This window comes from Paramormyrops kingsleyae, chromosome 1 (assembly GCF_048594095.1).
Source record: "Paramormyrops kingsleyae isolate MSU_618 chromosome 1, PKINGS_0.4, whole genome shotgun sequence".
NCBI lineage: Eukaryota > Metazoa > Chordata > Actinopteri > Osteoglossiformes > Mormyridae > Paramormyrops > Paramormyrops kingsleyae.
The window spans coordinates 11,791,992-11,804,508 of record NC_132797.1 but is presented as its reverse complement, the minus strand read 5'-3'; the positions used below and the strand labels follow the sequence as shown (position 1 = coordinate 11,804,508).

The window sequence follows — 12,517 nt, the reverse complement described above, 5'->3', positions numbered from 1 at the left end:
CCTGTCGAACAGGAAGAGAGAGATTTATGTGGCCTGCGCCTCCTTGCGCTCGCATGCTATCCCGACTGCGGGCGATACATCGGTCGTACCCGGTTGGCCTGGTGATGGCTGGGACGCCATTTGCGAGACCTGCCATGCAGGCAAACGATCACCGTCATTGAACTCCAAGGGTCTGGTTGTAGCATAACACCCTGTGGGTATGTATTGGGACTAGAACTCACAACGTCTCTGTTTCTCTCTGGTGGATTGGACTAAAAAAATAAAGGTGTCTGCATAGAGAGAATGGGATTGTAGGATGGATAGTGTCTCCCAACTGCTGTCATTGCCGACCGTCACCACTTTGGTCACAGTTAGCTTTCCTTTTTACATCACAATAGTCAAGGACGGAACAACCAAGAGATATCAGAGGGGAAACTTAGCATTAGAAAAGGCCCAATCAGCATCGGCACTCAACTTTAATTTAAAAAGCTCTTAACAGTGCCTGCGAGGGTCATTTAACTCACAAAGTAATTACCATGCGAGGAGCCAATCAGGACCTGTGTAGATTGGCTGGACAGTCATACAGGTAATGTTATCAGTGTGCTGGAATAGCCTCATCAGTTATTCCAAGAGTAAAATCCATACTAGCTGCTGGTAAATGACATTCGTTGCATGTTCATGAGGTTAACTGTTTCGTTTATTGAATTGTGTCTGCCAGCAGCCTGCAAAATCCATCTATGAGGATTATTTAGGCCTATTTGTCTGACAGAGTCCTATATGAAGCACCTTGTTTTCCAGATAAAAAAAAGTGTTTTTGTGCCTATGACCTTATGCCAGACTTTTGTGGAAGCATCCGGAGGCAGATTGTTTTGACCATCGCCCCTTCTGATGAGTCTCCACCCTTTTAGGCTAGACCACGCCCATTTCCCATGATACTATGCCATCTGACTTTAAATGGGCCCTGTATCCACTCCGGTACCATCAACCGCCTTGTCCTACCAAGCAAGCCGACACGGATAATGAGATTTAACGCGTCCCAGCCAATTCAAAATAAATTTTAAAAGGCTGTCATGGTCGAAAGCTTTTTCATGCAACCACCTGTTAACACTCATATTAACTGTCAGTCTTCCCCGACGATCTGCGCAGACTTCCGTGGACAAAGCTGTGGATCCGTACAGTCATTTAGCACCTGTGGGGTGTGGAATCGGAACGATAAGATTGCAGTGGGTGAGAATTTCTAAGCTCACCGTACAGACTGACGTGCCTTCTGAGACCATCAAATGCCATTTCGTGTGAATTTTCACTGTGAAGTTTCAGGCGGGGAGATGTCTTCACTACAGACGGAATATTCTGAGCTTTTTTCCTTAAACAGTCTCAACAATGTTTCAGTTCATGACTGCTGACAAATCAACTGATTGCATTTCAAAAAGGAAACACCTTTTTTTTTTTTTTCCCAGATGGTCGCGGGTTTGAAAGAGCGAAGCCTTCCGGACTGTTTGGGGGCATGTCGGCATGTCACTATGTCGTTAAATGGCGTTTACCAGCGGGACCGTGACGCAAGGTTTTTTGGTACAGCCACTGAGTGTTATTAAGAGCCCTCATGGGGGGGGGGGGGGGGGGGGAGTCATCATTAATTAAATACAAAATGTCATTTGAATCATTTATGAACAGGCAAACTATCGGACGACCGTGAGCTGGGGCTGACTGTGCTCTCGTAAGGTCCCATAGCTCCCTTGTGTTCTGCTGGGATTCCTGTAGGATGGAGGAAGGCCTTTTAAACAAACGAGGCAAAGCAGAGGCTGATAACACCTGACAGAGATCCCTCATCCCTGCTTCTCCCTTCACCTCTGCTGTGTATAAAAACTAAAACTGAATCAGACCAGTGTCGTCCCCACAGAAGCCGTTGTTTGGGTTGAAGGGTCTCATTTTCTCCTCCCACCAAGCAAGGGGCACCGTGTGGAAAAAAAGGACATTTTTTCAAGAGGAGGATGGCTGTTCCATTTAAGCACTCGCCGCTCTCTGCACCTTACGGCCTCGCTGATTGGTTGCGGCAGATATATGTGTGAAAATTCAGTTGAGCCAGAGTCGTCACACGGTCTCAGAGCTGCTCTGTTTACTGGTCAAAGCTCTGAGCTGGTGGACTGGTCAACCTCCATAACACCATTGATCTACAGATCTCACACCCCCACCTGGTCCAAGTAACAAGACAGGGCAAATTAACCTTGAATGTTCAACAGTTTATTTGCATGACAGACATTTTGAGATGGGTGATTAACTCTGATTAATTACAATTTAATTTGCTGACAAAAATAATTGATTCTGCTGTTATGTCCTCAATCTTTATTACAGCTAAACTTTAGAAGTGTCTGGATTCCCCCCCTTAAATAGAAAAAAATAGTTAAACATTCTTAGACATTTCTTAAGAAATAAAAATCTATTTTGATATTAATGTTACCTATATTGTTGCTGTATAACATGGACATTAGATACAAACACCCTCCACCCGTTGTTCTTGGTTATAATCAGATCTTTCGCCTGAAATGCTAAATGCAAAAAAAGACATTTCAGACTAAAATGTCGCTTCTGTGGTGTCAGGAGGACACTGTGGCAAGAGGAAAGTTGCCTTAGTCCAAAATGACGAAATATTGGCTATGGTAACAAGATGGGGACCTTTTTTCTACCAAACCTTGTCCCTCACCCAGAACAAAAGGTCAGGTCAGGCTGAAATGCTTGACCCAGGACACAGCAGGATAGCATCTGTACAACATCTACACCCTCTGGGGTCTGTTTGCCCCCTCAGTCTGTACTCTCACAGTGACCAGAACCAGTTAGGGTCATGTACTGTACCCCCACCACCACTAAAAAAAAACCCACGGTTTTGGATCACCGAGCCTGGCCAGCCCACCTTCAGATAAGTGACCTTTGACCTCTGGAACTCAAGGTCCAATGTGATATCCATCACTGTTCCATAAATCCTATTGTTTATCACTAGAGGAGGTTTACAGACAGAGAAAGGCCCTCCACATATGCACAAAGACTCATGAACATACACATGAGCGACTAGAACACGCAAACAGCACAGTAGCAAACACACCACAGTAAAAGATATTAGCTTAGAGCACCTATGCTCAGTTTCCTTGTGGGAATACCCAATCGAGAGCTCCGCATGACAATGCACCTCCCCAGCACTGCAAAAGTGACGCTTGCTCCAATGAGAAGTGACACTTGGGCGCCGCCCAGCCGGGCTCCCCCCCCGCGGAGGTGACCCAACTGGAGCACGGAACCCCTTCCCGGGTGGCTGACTGGCAGGGGGGGCGCTAAGCTAATGCTAATCCTGCTACTCTGTTGTCTCTCTACCAGCTTCAGAAAGTCAAAACAGGGTGAGAAAGCAGAGAATCCAGCACATTCACTTGTCTCCCTCCCCTCCAGGAGACGCTACAGGTCCATCAGGACACGAACACCCAGGAACAGCTTCTACCCAGCATGCACTGGGAATGTTACATATGCAGGGATCTATAACCCCAGTCAACACTGCTATTAATTTATCGCTGCAAATTGAAACCTCAGCACCATGTCCTCCTGCTTTTATGTTATTGCATATTGCTTGTATATTGTGTATATGCTATTGTTCACGATGCTGTTATTTTCTATTTGTTGTTCTCTATCGTCATATGTTGTTAAAGTGTACGGGGAAGTGCGCAAGCAAGCATTTCATTGTACTTGTACAAATGACAATGAAGCCTTTGAATCCTGGGATCCTTGAAACCATACGTACCATAATCACCTCTAAATCTTACAAAACATGGGGAAACAAAACGGAAAACAAGCTCCTCTCTGCTGCATCCCGGCGCAGACTCCCGTCTCCATCCATCTTCCTAACAACATTATGTCACGACCTGCCACCTCCCCAGCTGCAAGGTCTAGGCTGGACAAGGCAGCGTCCTCACTGGGAGACTCATGGTGGTGTGATCGAGTCGGACACGAGGCTGGGGCATCCAAGAATGGAACTGGAGTAGGATGAGTATACAGGCAACTATGGTTTCAGCAAACAGTGTGGGGCTCAGCAGGTGAGGACACTGAGCCCATCATCGGAAGGTTGTCAGTTCGAATCCCAATGTCGGTTTAGCAGTGTCACTGTTGGACCGCTGAGCTAGACCCTTAACCCTAGTTGCTCCAGGGACTGTCTGACCATGCTCTCGCAAAAAAACATACGTCGCTTTTGGATAAATATGCTAATCACTGGCCAGGTTGCCAACATGTGGAACAATGACATGGATGGGACCGCGAAGGTGACAGGCCAGCCTCCAAAGGAAGGAAGGAGTGCAACAGCAGCGGGGGGAGAGGGAACAGAGGAGGGATGAAAAGAGAGAAAGGGAGAATGGGGACAGCTGGAGGTAGCAGAGATGAATAAAGTGACTGTTCCCCCCCCGCAACTTTTTATCCGAGCGCGGCACAAACAGGAAGTGTGGCGACACGGGACAGTCCCCAGGTCCGGAGAGTACCGCATTCCTCCTGCCCTTAAATAATCACGGCAAATTAAATTTAGATAATATGGCTCGGCGTGTGTGTGTGTGGGGGGGGGGGGGAGGCATGGGGGTGCAGTTCTTCGAAACATCACCGTCCCCTTTGCATATCTCCGGCCCGGATAGTTGGAAATCTGGACACGCAAGTGCGCTGTTTTACTAATCCGGACTTTTTTAAGCAAGCCGGACAGAATGGCAGCATTGTCAGAGTAGACAGTCCGTAAAAAGGGCCACACAGTACCAAATTGAGGTCGCGCCGAGACAATGGCCGCCCTTCAGCTCTCCCTCACACAGTGTCCACGGCTCTATCAAACAGTCCTTTCTTCCACATCCCCTTTCTTCTCCCGGCTGGAGCGGCAAACAATGGATGGGGCCTCCCGGGCTCGGTGCGCAGGGCCGCCGTCACCAGCGCCGCTCTCACCCGCCTCCCGTCCGTTTGCCACATTCCTTACGGGGTCGCGGCACATTGACAGCCACCCCCCCCCCCCCAGGGCAGAAACGCTGGTGGGGGGGGTGCTCCTAATGAAGGTGAGGCAGAGATCCCGGACAAACATGAATCCAGTGAGATGGTAGAGAGACGATGTGCCATCACATCCCAGAAGCACATCCCGAACCCCAGCCAGCTGGGTATTGGGTTGCGGCCCATTGGACTGTCAGGCGTGTGCAAGAATGGTGAGTCTAGCTCCTCGGTCCTGCGGATCTGGAGTGGTGGGTGGCTAGATACGGAGGTCCTGGACTGCGGTGGCGGAGGGGGGCAGGCATTCACTATCCATAACAAACCAAAGATTCTGCCCTGGGACTGGGGGTATCCGTAACATCCCCCGTCTAACCTTCTAATACCACACTGTTCTTCCTTAGCTGCTTTGCTAATTGATTTATTCAGGGAATCTTCATATTTGTCCACCGATTTCTGTACATTGAGGGACTTAAACCAGTAGTCATCTGGGCTTCAAACTTTCATCCGTCCTGCCGGTGACAACGCAGCCCAACGTATCTGTCTGTCCTGACATGCTGAGGAGGGAAGCCTGGGGGGTCCCCGCCAGCCGACACATCACAGGGGACGCCCACCCCTGGACGGTACCGTCTCCACGGCAGCAAGTGCTTTGCATCCCGCCTCCTGCCCCCTACTGGCTTCTTAGCGTATCTAACAATCGCCGACTGTAACAGACAGGAGCCCCTGCGCTCCCCCTGGGGGACGGGAGTGGGGAGCACTCCGCCACCTCCCTGATTGGGGTTAACAGCGGCCTCATTTGCATGGGGCGACTGATTTCATTAGACCGCTCCCCTGAGGACTCGGAAATGAAAGCCCCAGGCCTCAGCAAGGCGTCCCACGCGGGATCGACGTTCTATGGGGATTCAAAGGCTCAACAGATTGCTCCTGGGCTCCCGAGGCTCCCGCTGGCTGATACTCGCCTTGAACTCTATCCTAGATAGTGACAGGAAGCCAAGAATCACAGCAAAGCGAAATCAGCCTGCGACTTTCATGTTTTTTTTTTTTCACACGATCATATTTCACATTTTAGAACCCGAGGAGAAATATCTGAAATGGAAACGGCGAAGAATAAAGGCTACACGCTCGGCTGTGGTAGGGGCAGAGCTGCAGGGCATGCTGGGAACTGTGTGGGCGGGGCTTATCACAGCCAGAGATGTTGCCATTGGCCGCTGACATGCACAGCAACCTGTCACCTTGGGAGGCCAACTGGCAGTGCAGAGCCGCCAATAAGGGCCACCAATTCACCGGCGAAATGTGCCGCATCCGAACCCACTCAGATGCACCGACGGCGGCAGGTGCATTAGCAGCTTCCGGCACATTCTGACCTGTCCGGAACAACAGGTTCCTCTGTGGGCCCCAGGAGTGTGAACGCCTCTCAGTGACACTGGCTCTCCATCGCGGGCCCTATCATGTATAATTCACCCCGCCACCGGTGTGCAGATTCAGCTCCCAGGGGGGGGGAACCACTGTCAGGACAACACATTAAACATTCAACGGCAGATGACAAAATGAAAAGGGATAAATAAATAAACCGTAATGGGTTCTGTGGGCCACGTCAGCACCATCACGGGCGGAGGTCCTGTTGGGGGACTGGATCCAGGTTCCCAAAAGCCGGCAGGCCTGATCTCTGTGGGGGGGCCGCCCTTTCTGTTTAGGGGGACCCGCCCTGTCTGTTTGGGGCTTCATCTTCGAGAGACAGGGTTTGCTAAGTTGCCTGCCTCAGAGAGGGACAGGGGGCAGGATGGCCTGGGGCCGGGGGGTGGGGGCGCTGATGTGGCACAGATGTGCTCGGAACATCTCGCCACCGACCTTGACCTGGGACGACCTGCTGGCCATCGCAGTGAGCGAGACGCCCGCCCGCCGGCCAAGCCCCCTCCAGCCACCCGCACCCCTGGATCACTATCCCAGTTACCCCCCGTCCCCTGCCTCAGCATCCAGCCTCTCCTGTCCCCCCCGTCCCCCCTCCTCCGCTGCCAGCTGACCATCCTGTGCCCAGTTTGGTCCCCTTTACTGCCCAATTACCAGCTCAGGCTGTCCACTCCCCCGCTTACCGGCCAGCCCTGCTAATCTATGCTGCCCTCTACCCCAGCTGCCCCCCACCCCCGCAATGAAACCTGTCCTTACCTCTCCAAGCCCATCTTGCCCCCCCCCACATGCCGCCGCTTGATGGTTTAGCCCATTTCTCTCCCAGTTCCTCCTTCCATCTGGGCCGCCCTTGCTGGGCCGCTCCCACCCGCAGGGAGGGGAGGGCGGGTGGCTTGGCCACCGTGGACCCCCCTCTCCATCTCGCGTGGAGCCCGGCCACGGAACAGCTGCAGCGGGCCGCTTCAAAGCGGCTGGACACAGGTCGCCGGACCACCGGTGGCCAACGGTGGAGTGAGGCCCTTGCACACATGTGACCTCTGAATGTGAGTGAGTCAGCCACGGGACGGCCCGGCTCGACGCGTGACTAAGCGTGGCCTGTGGCTGATGCATGGGCAGCGATAGGGGGTGGGGGTGGGGGGGGGGGGGAGGACGTGGGAGGCAGGCCGGTATGCTGGCGTGTTTGTTTGGAGCGTCCTGGCCAAGAAAGATAGGTCCTTCCCCTCCTGACCCCAGAAAGACACTCCACTACACCTATTCCCACCCAAACTATGGACAGCATACTCCCCCCCTGCATTTCAATAGACAGACAGACAGACAGACAGATAGATAGATAGATAGATAGATAGATAGATAGATAGATAGATAGATAGATAGATACGCTGTACAGAACTCTCATTCTCTTTCATTACAATCACAGATTCTGCATAAAATCACAATTTATACCACAACAGGTTTACCATGCGTACCTCTGTATAACTGTGCAGATATTTATTTATTCATAACATATGGTTATGTTGTAGCACTTTTGCACTATTTCAGATTAGATTCCAACCTGCATTTCGATGTCTGAATACTTCTACTTACAATAAAGTTGAATCTACTCTAAAACCAAAGGTGCATTACTGGGACTAAGACCCCCCCCCCTCCCCCCCCCGGCAGAGCAGATACAGCTGCATTAGAGAGTCAGGCATCAGAAGATGGGAGTTGGGTCCCCAACTGCCCAGAAATGTTACCTACATATTTCCAGAGCAATTCCAGCTCGGAGAGAATTACTTTCAACACTATCTGCCCGCGTATTCTGAAATGGGACAAAATATCCCGTATTTATAAAAAAATCCAGAAAATGTTAGTCTTAATCTAAATAATCAATAATATGAATACACAACAAAGGATATTAGTCACCATAAATCCGCAGCGTAGGTGAGTCTGATGGTGAGAGGAAATGTTCAGTATCTGATCCTGTATGGATATCCACACTGTGTGTATGTGAGCATATCTGTGTAGATGCATGTGTGTATGCATATATATATATGTGTGTATAGGAGGACCTCTGTATGGATGTGTGTGTGTTTGAGTACCCCTGTGTGTTCATGAGTGTGTGCGTGTGTGTGCGTCCGTGTGTCTGTGCGTGTGTGCGTGCCCTCTCCTTGAGCTCGGTGCCAGACAATCGGAGCTCAAACTGCTCAGTGGCAACTGTTCCAAGTCCAATAATTACAGCTTGTCAGAAAGAATTAATTTTCTCATTTCTCATAAAGATGTGTAAAAATTACCATGTTATTATACACCGAGACTCTCCGGAGGCAGACACCAAATTTAATTTTGAATTCTTCCCGCACATTAAATTAAATCCATAAATAAGAGTTTAGGCATTCGTTCGGAAGCATATGTTCGTTAGGAGAGGCGGCCAGCGCGCGACCGGCGTAATAGCCACCGGAACGTTCTAATAGCACACTCCTCCGACGCGGCGATAACTTACATGCCCGCCTCGACGGTGGGCAGGCCGGCAGCGCTGGGGGGGAGGGGGGCGTGAGGCTTAAGCTGGGAAGATGGGGACTTGTGGCATGGTGGTCCAGGAAGAGTATAAAGGTTCACCGAGGTAGAATCTGGGAAAAAAAACAACGGGTGGGCGTGGCCTAACATAATGGGGTGTGGTCATGGGCGGGGCTTGTCATCATGAAGAGTGGACTCAGCTTAGCCTCGCCTCTGCTGTCCACCTTGCTTTCACAAGTCCATGCTAGTGAAATAAGCTTCCTCCTCATTGGTGCTTTTGCATTACAGTGTAACAGCAGCCAGAGCGTGTGTGATTCTGATTCGCTCCCGGTGGGAGGCCTACAGGTGCCTTTGGATCGATACAGGAACGGGGGGGGAGGGCGGGGGGCTCAGACTGAGCGCATAACTTACAGGAGTCGTGCATGTACAGGACAGAGGAGTGTGTGAGCAGCCTTATTGCGCTTGCCGCGATGGTGCCGCACGGATCGCCTGATTACATTCCCCCAGTGCGCTGGGCCCGGCTGCCGGCAGGAGAGCCGCACAGCTAAGGTGTCGCTTCTCCAAGGTGAAAGACGACCGGCGAGCCAGCACTGCGCAGGAAGTAAATACGGTGCGGGGCCTGGCAGCAGCCGCCGCGCTCCTCCTCTTTAAAGTTGAGAAACGGAGACATCAGCATGTTCCGACTGACACCCGGTAATTGGCTATAAAAGCATAAGGAGCGACTACTGCCAGGATCGAACACTAATTCCACTAAGACGTGGAGGGACACAGCCAAACGCATCCTGGGCCGCTTCCACGGAGACGCGGAAAAACATGTCGACGGTGCCCTTGGTCCGCAGCCACGGACGCTCCGGGATGAAGGCGATCAACCCACTCTCCTCAGCTCGCAGTCTGTATCCCTGCTGCGTGCTCGAGCACACATGGGCCGGCCGGTCTGCTGCGTGGGGGGTGGGCGGTCTGCACCCCCCCACCACCACCAGGGTACAGACCACCCTCTCCCAGATTGCCAGGGGCTTCATACCATTATCGTCATTATTCGTCTTTTTCGTTACTTACCAGGTGATCCAAAATTACACAGCTGAACACTTTCCAGAAATAATGCAGCAGAAATGTCTGCCCATAGCTACAGCAGCAGTTTCATTATAGGAGCATTGCCATGCTAAAGGTACCCTCACCTGGCAAGTCTCAGGGGGGAGAGGAATCCTCACTATATGGGTTTCAAAGAGGAGAGGAGTCCTTACCCGAGGAGTCATAGAGGGGAGAGGAGTCATTACCTAGTGAGTCATAGAGGGGAGAGGAGGCCTCGCCTAGTGATTCTCAGACAGGAGATGAGTCATTGTGTAGTAAGTCACAGAGGGGAGAGAAGTCCTCACTCAGTGAGTCTCAGAAGGGAGAGCAGGGAGAGCAGTCATTGCCTAGTGAGTCATAGAGTGGAGAGGAGTCCTCACCCAGTGAATCTCTGAGAGGAGATGAGTCATTGCGTAGCGAGTCACAGAGGGGAGGAATCCTCACCTAGTGATTCTCAGAAAGGAGTCCTCCTCAAGTATGTCTCAGAGGGGAGAGGCATCATTGGCTAGTGAGCCTCAGACGCCAGAGGAGTCCTCACCCAGGGTGTCACAGAAGGAAGAGGAGTCCTCACCCAGGGTGTCACAGAGGGAAGAGGAGTCCTCACCCAGGGTGTCACAGAGGGAAGAGGAGTCCTCACTTAGCAAGTCATAGAGGAGAGACCATAAGGGTTTTAGAGGAGAGATGAATCCTCACCCAGTGAGAGTAAGAGGACACAGGAGTCCTTGCCTAGTGAGTCTCAGAGGGCAGAGGAGTCCTCGCCTGGCAAGTGTCAGTGAGAAGAGGAGCCCTCACCTGGTGAGTCTTGGCACAGCGCACCTCCAGCACCACAGTCGGATCTGTGCACAGCTCAGCGCAGTATCCAAGAACAGCAGCACCTGGCAGGTACACACACATAAAACACCCCCACAGACACACAGACACACACACACACATCCAGGGAGAAAGGAAGAGAAGAGGAAACTCCTTTAGAATGTAAATGACAAAGCCTGACACACACATGCTCAGTCTATCCTCACAAAAATCCCGGCTGTGTCACACAGGGATGTCGGCGATCCGGGACGCCACACTGAGAGCTGACCTCCCGCGTGCCGCATCCTCTACCCTGCAACGCCACGACTTTAATAAACCTATAAATGAACAGACCAAGTCTCCATCGCACTGTGGACGCTCACACACACTGAAGTGGCCCTTTGTTGGGGATGCGTCTCTGTAATCCCATCCAGGCTCTCCTGCTATCTCAGCTATCTCCTCGCTCACAGAGGCCCCTCTCAGAACCTCCCTGTCCAACGCCCCCCCTCCCCCCCCCCCGCGCAGAGTCCCCTACGCGATAAGAGCCCCGGTGACAATGACAGCTGCGCTGAAATCTCACTCCTCCGTCCACGTCCTTGTAAAGCAGGAAGCGATCTTCGAGGTCCAGCTGTGGAGGGAGGGGGGCGGCAGAAACAAAGACTGTACGTGGTGGGAGACCCCCCCCATCCTATACATAATCAACACTCGCTCCTTACCGTGGTACACAATGAACACCCACCATTGATTAGTCACAGCGGAAAATAAGGGCCCAGAGCGGACTAACCACAAAGACGGCCTTCCGTAGGTCTCACGTACACCATCAAGACTCACCACAGACTGGCCGCCAGACACAAAAAAGACCACTGATACCTTCCCCATAAACATGTGTTGGACCAATGGCAGACAAAAGGACCCCCCCACATTAGTCTTACGCTATAAAGGAGCACATTCAGACTACCGGGTACAAGACCACCCTCATTTTCTGCAGTTTGTATTATATATTAACCTTGCTGAAGACTCAGTAGGGTCTAAGAAGATGTCCCCATCTATCACTTCAGGTGACCATTTCTTGTCGGGAGTGCTTAACCAGGGCATGCCCCAGCAGATACCCCCCAGAGGTGTATATGCTGGGGGGGGGGGGGGGGTGATTTGCATGCACTCCCTGAAACTTGCAATTCAGTAAAATGCTATTGAGGAAGTGTTGCTGTATTTGACGCTGGGCGCGGGAGCCTTTCATTACGGTGAGTCTTATAGTAAACCCTAATCTACGCAGCATAATCCTGTGAGCGCCCAAAATAGGCTTTTCCATGTCACTTCAGACAATTCGCTTTCCGACACTATTACAGATTATCACCGAGGCACTATTACACACATAATTGGAGGTCCTTTCACGGTCTGCGGGCCCACGCTCGGAAGTCATTTTGCTGTATCTCCGGGGCTCGGAGCGACACTTGGTCGTGGGACGGGTCATATGGAGGGAAAGCCCTTTGCTTGGGGTTCTGATGTGAAGGGGGCTGTGATGCATTTTTACACATGATCTGGTGAGTTCTTAAGAAAAACACAATGAAACAGGCCCACAACAGCATCCAGGGAAACTGAGGTCAGCATGGTAAACAAACCGGCATGGCATACCAGTCACCTTCGCGGTCACCAGCTCATGGGCTGGGATTGTTTGTCTCGTTACTTTGAGATGTCAGCATTCCTTTTTTACATCTCTACTCCAGTGAGAAAATGTGTAGAAGAACAAGGACCCCGGGCTGACCCCCGGCAGGGTGCCTGTCGTTTTCAGCTCTCTGACTTTCCCACAATG

General features: G+C 51.6%; 1 protein-coding gene across 3 annotated transcripts in view; it reads right to left on the bottom strand.

The window, feature by feature from the left end:
* sox5 (SRY-box transcription factor 5) overlaps positions 1–12,517 on the bottom strand; it is a 153,288-nt gene that overhangs the window by 98,832 nt on the left and 41,939 nt on the right. For 2 of the 3 annotated variants that reach the window (XM_072709597.1, XM_072709598.1), the window contains one exon: positions 10,711–10,793. The gene's annotated coding sequence lies outside the window, so the exon portion shown is untranslated. Of the gene's footprint in view, positions 1–10,362; positions 10,483–10,710; positions 10,794–12,517 lie in introns of those variants that run through there. The other variant, XM_072709599.1, reaches the window with a different exon arrangement.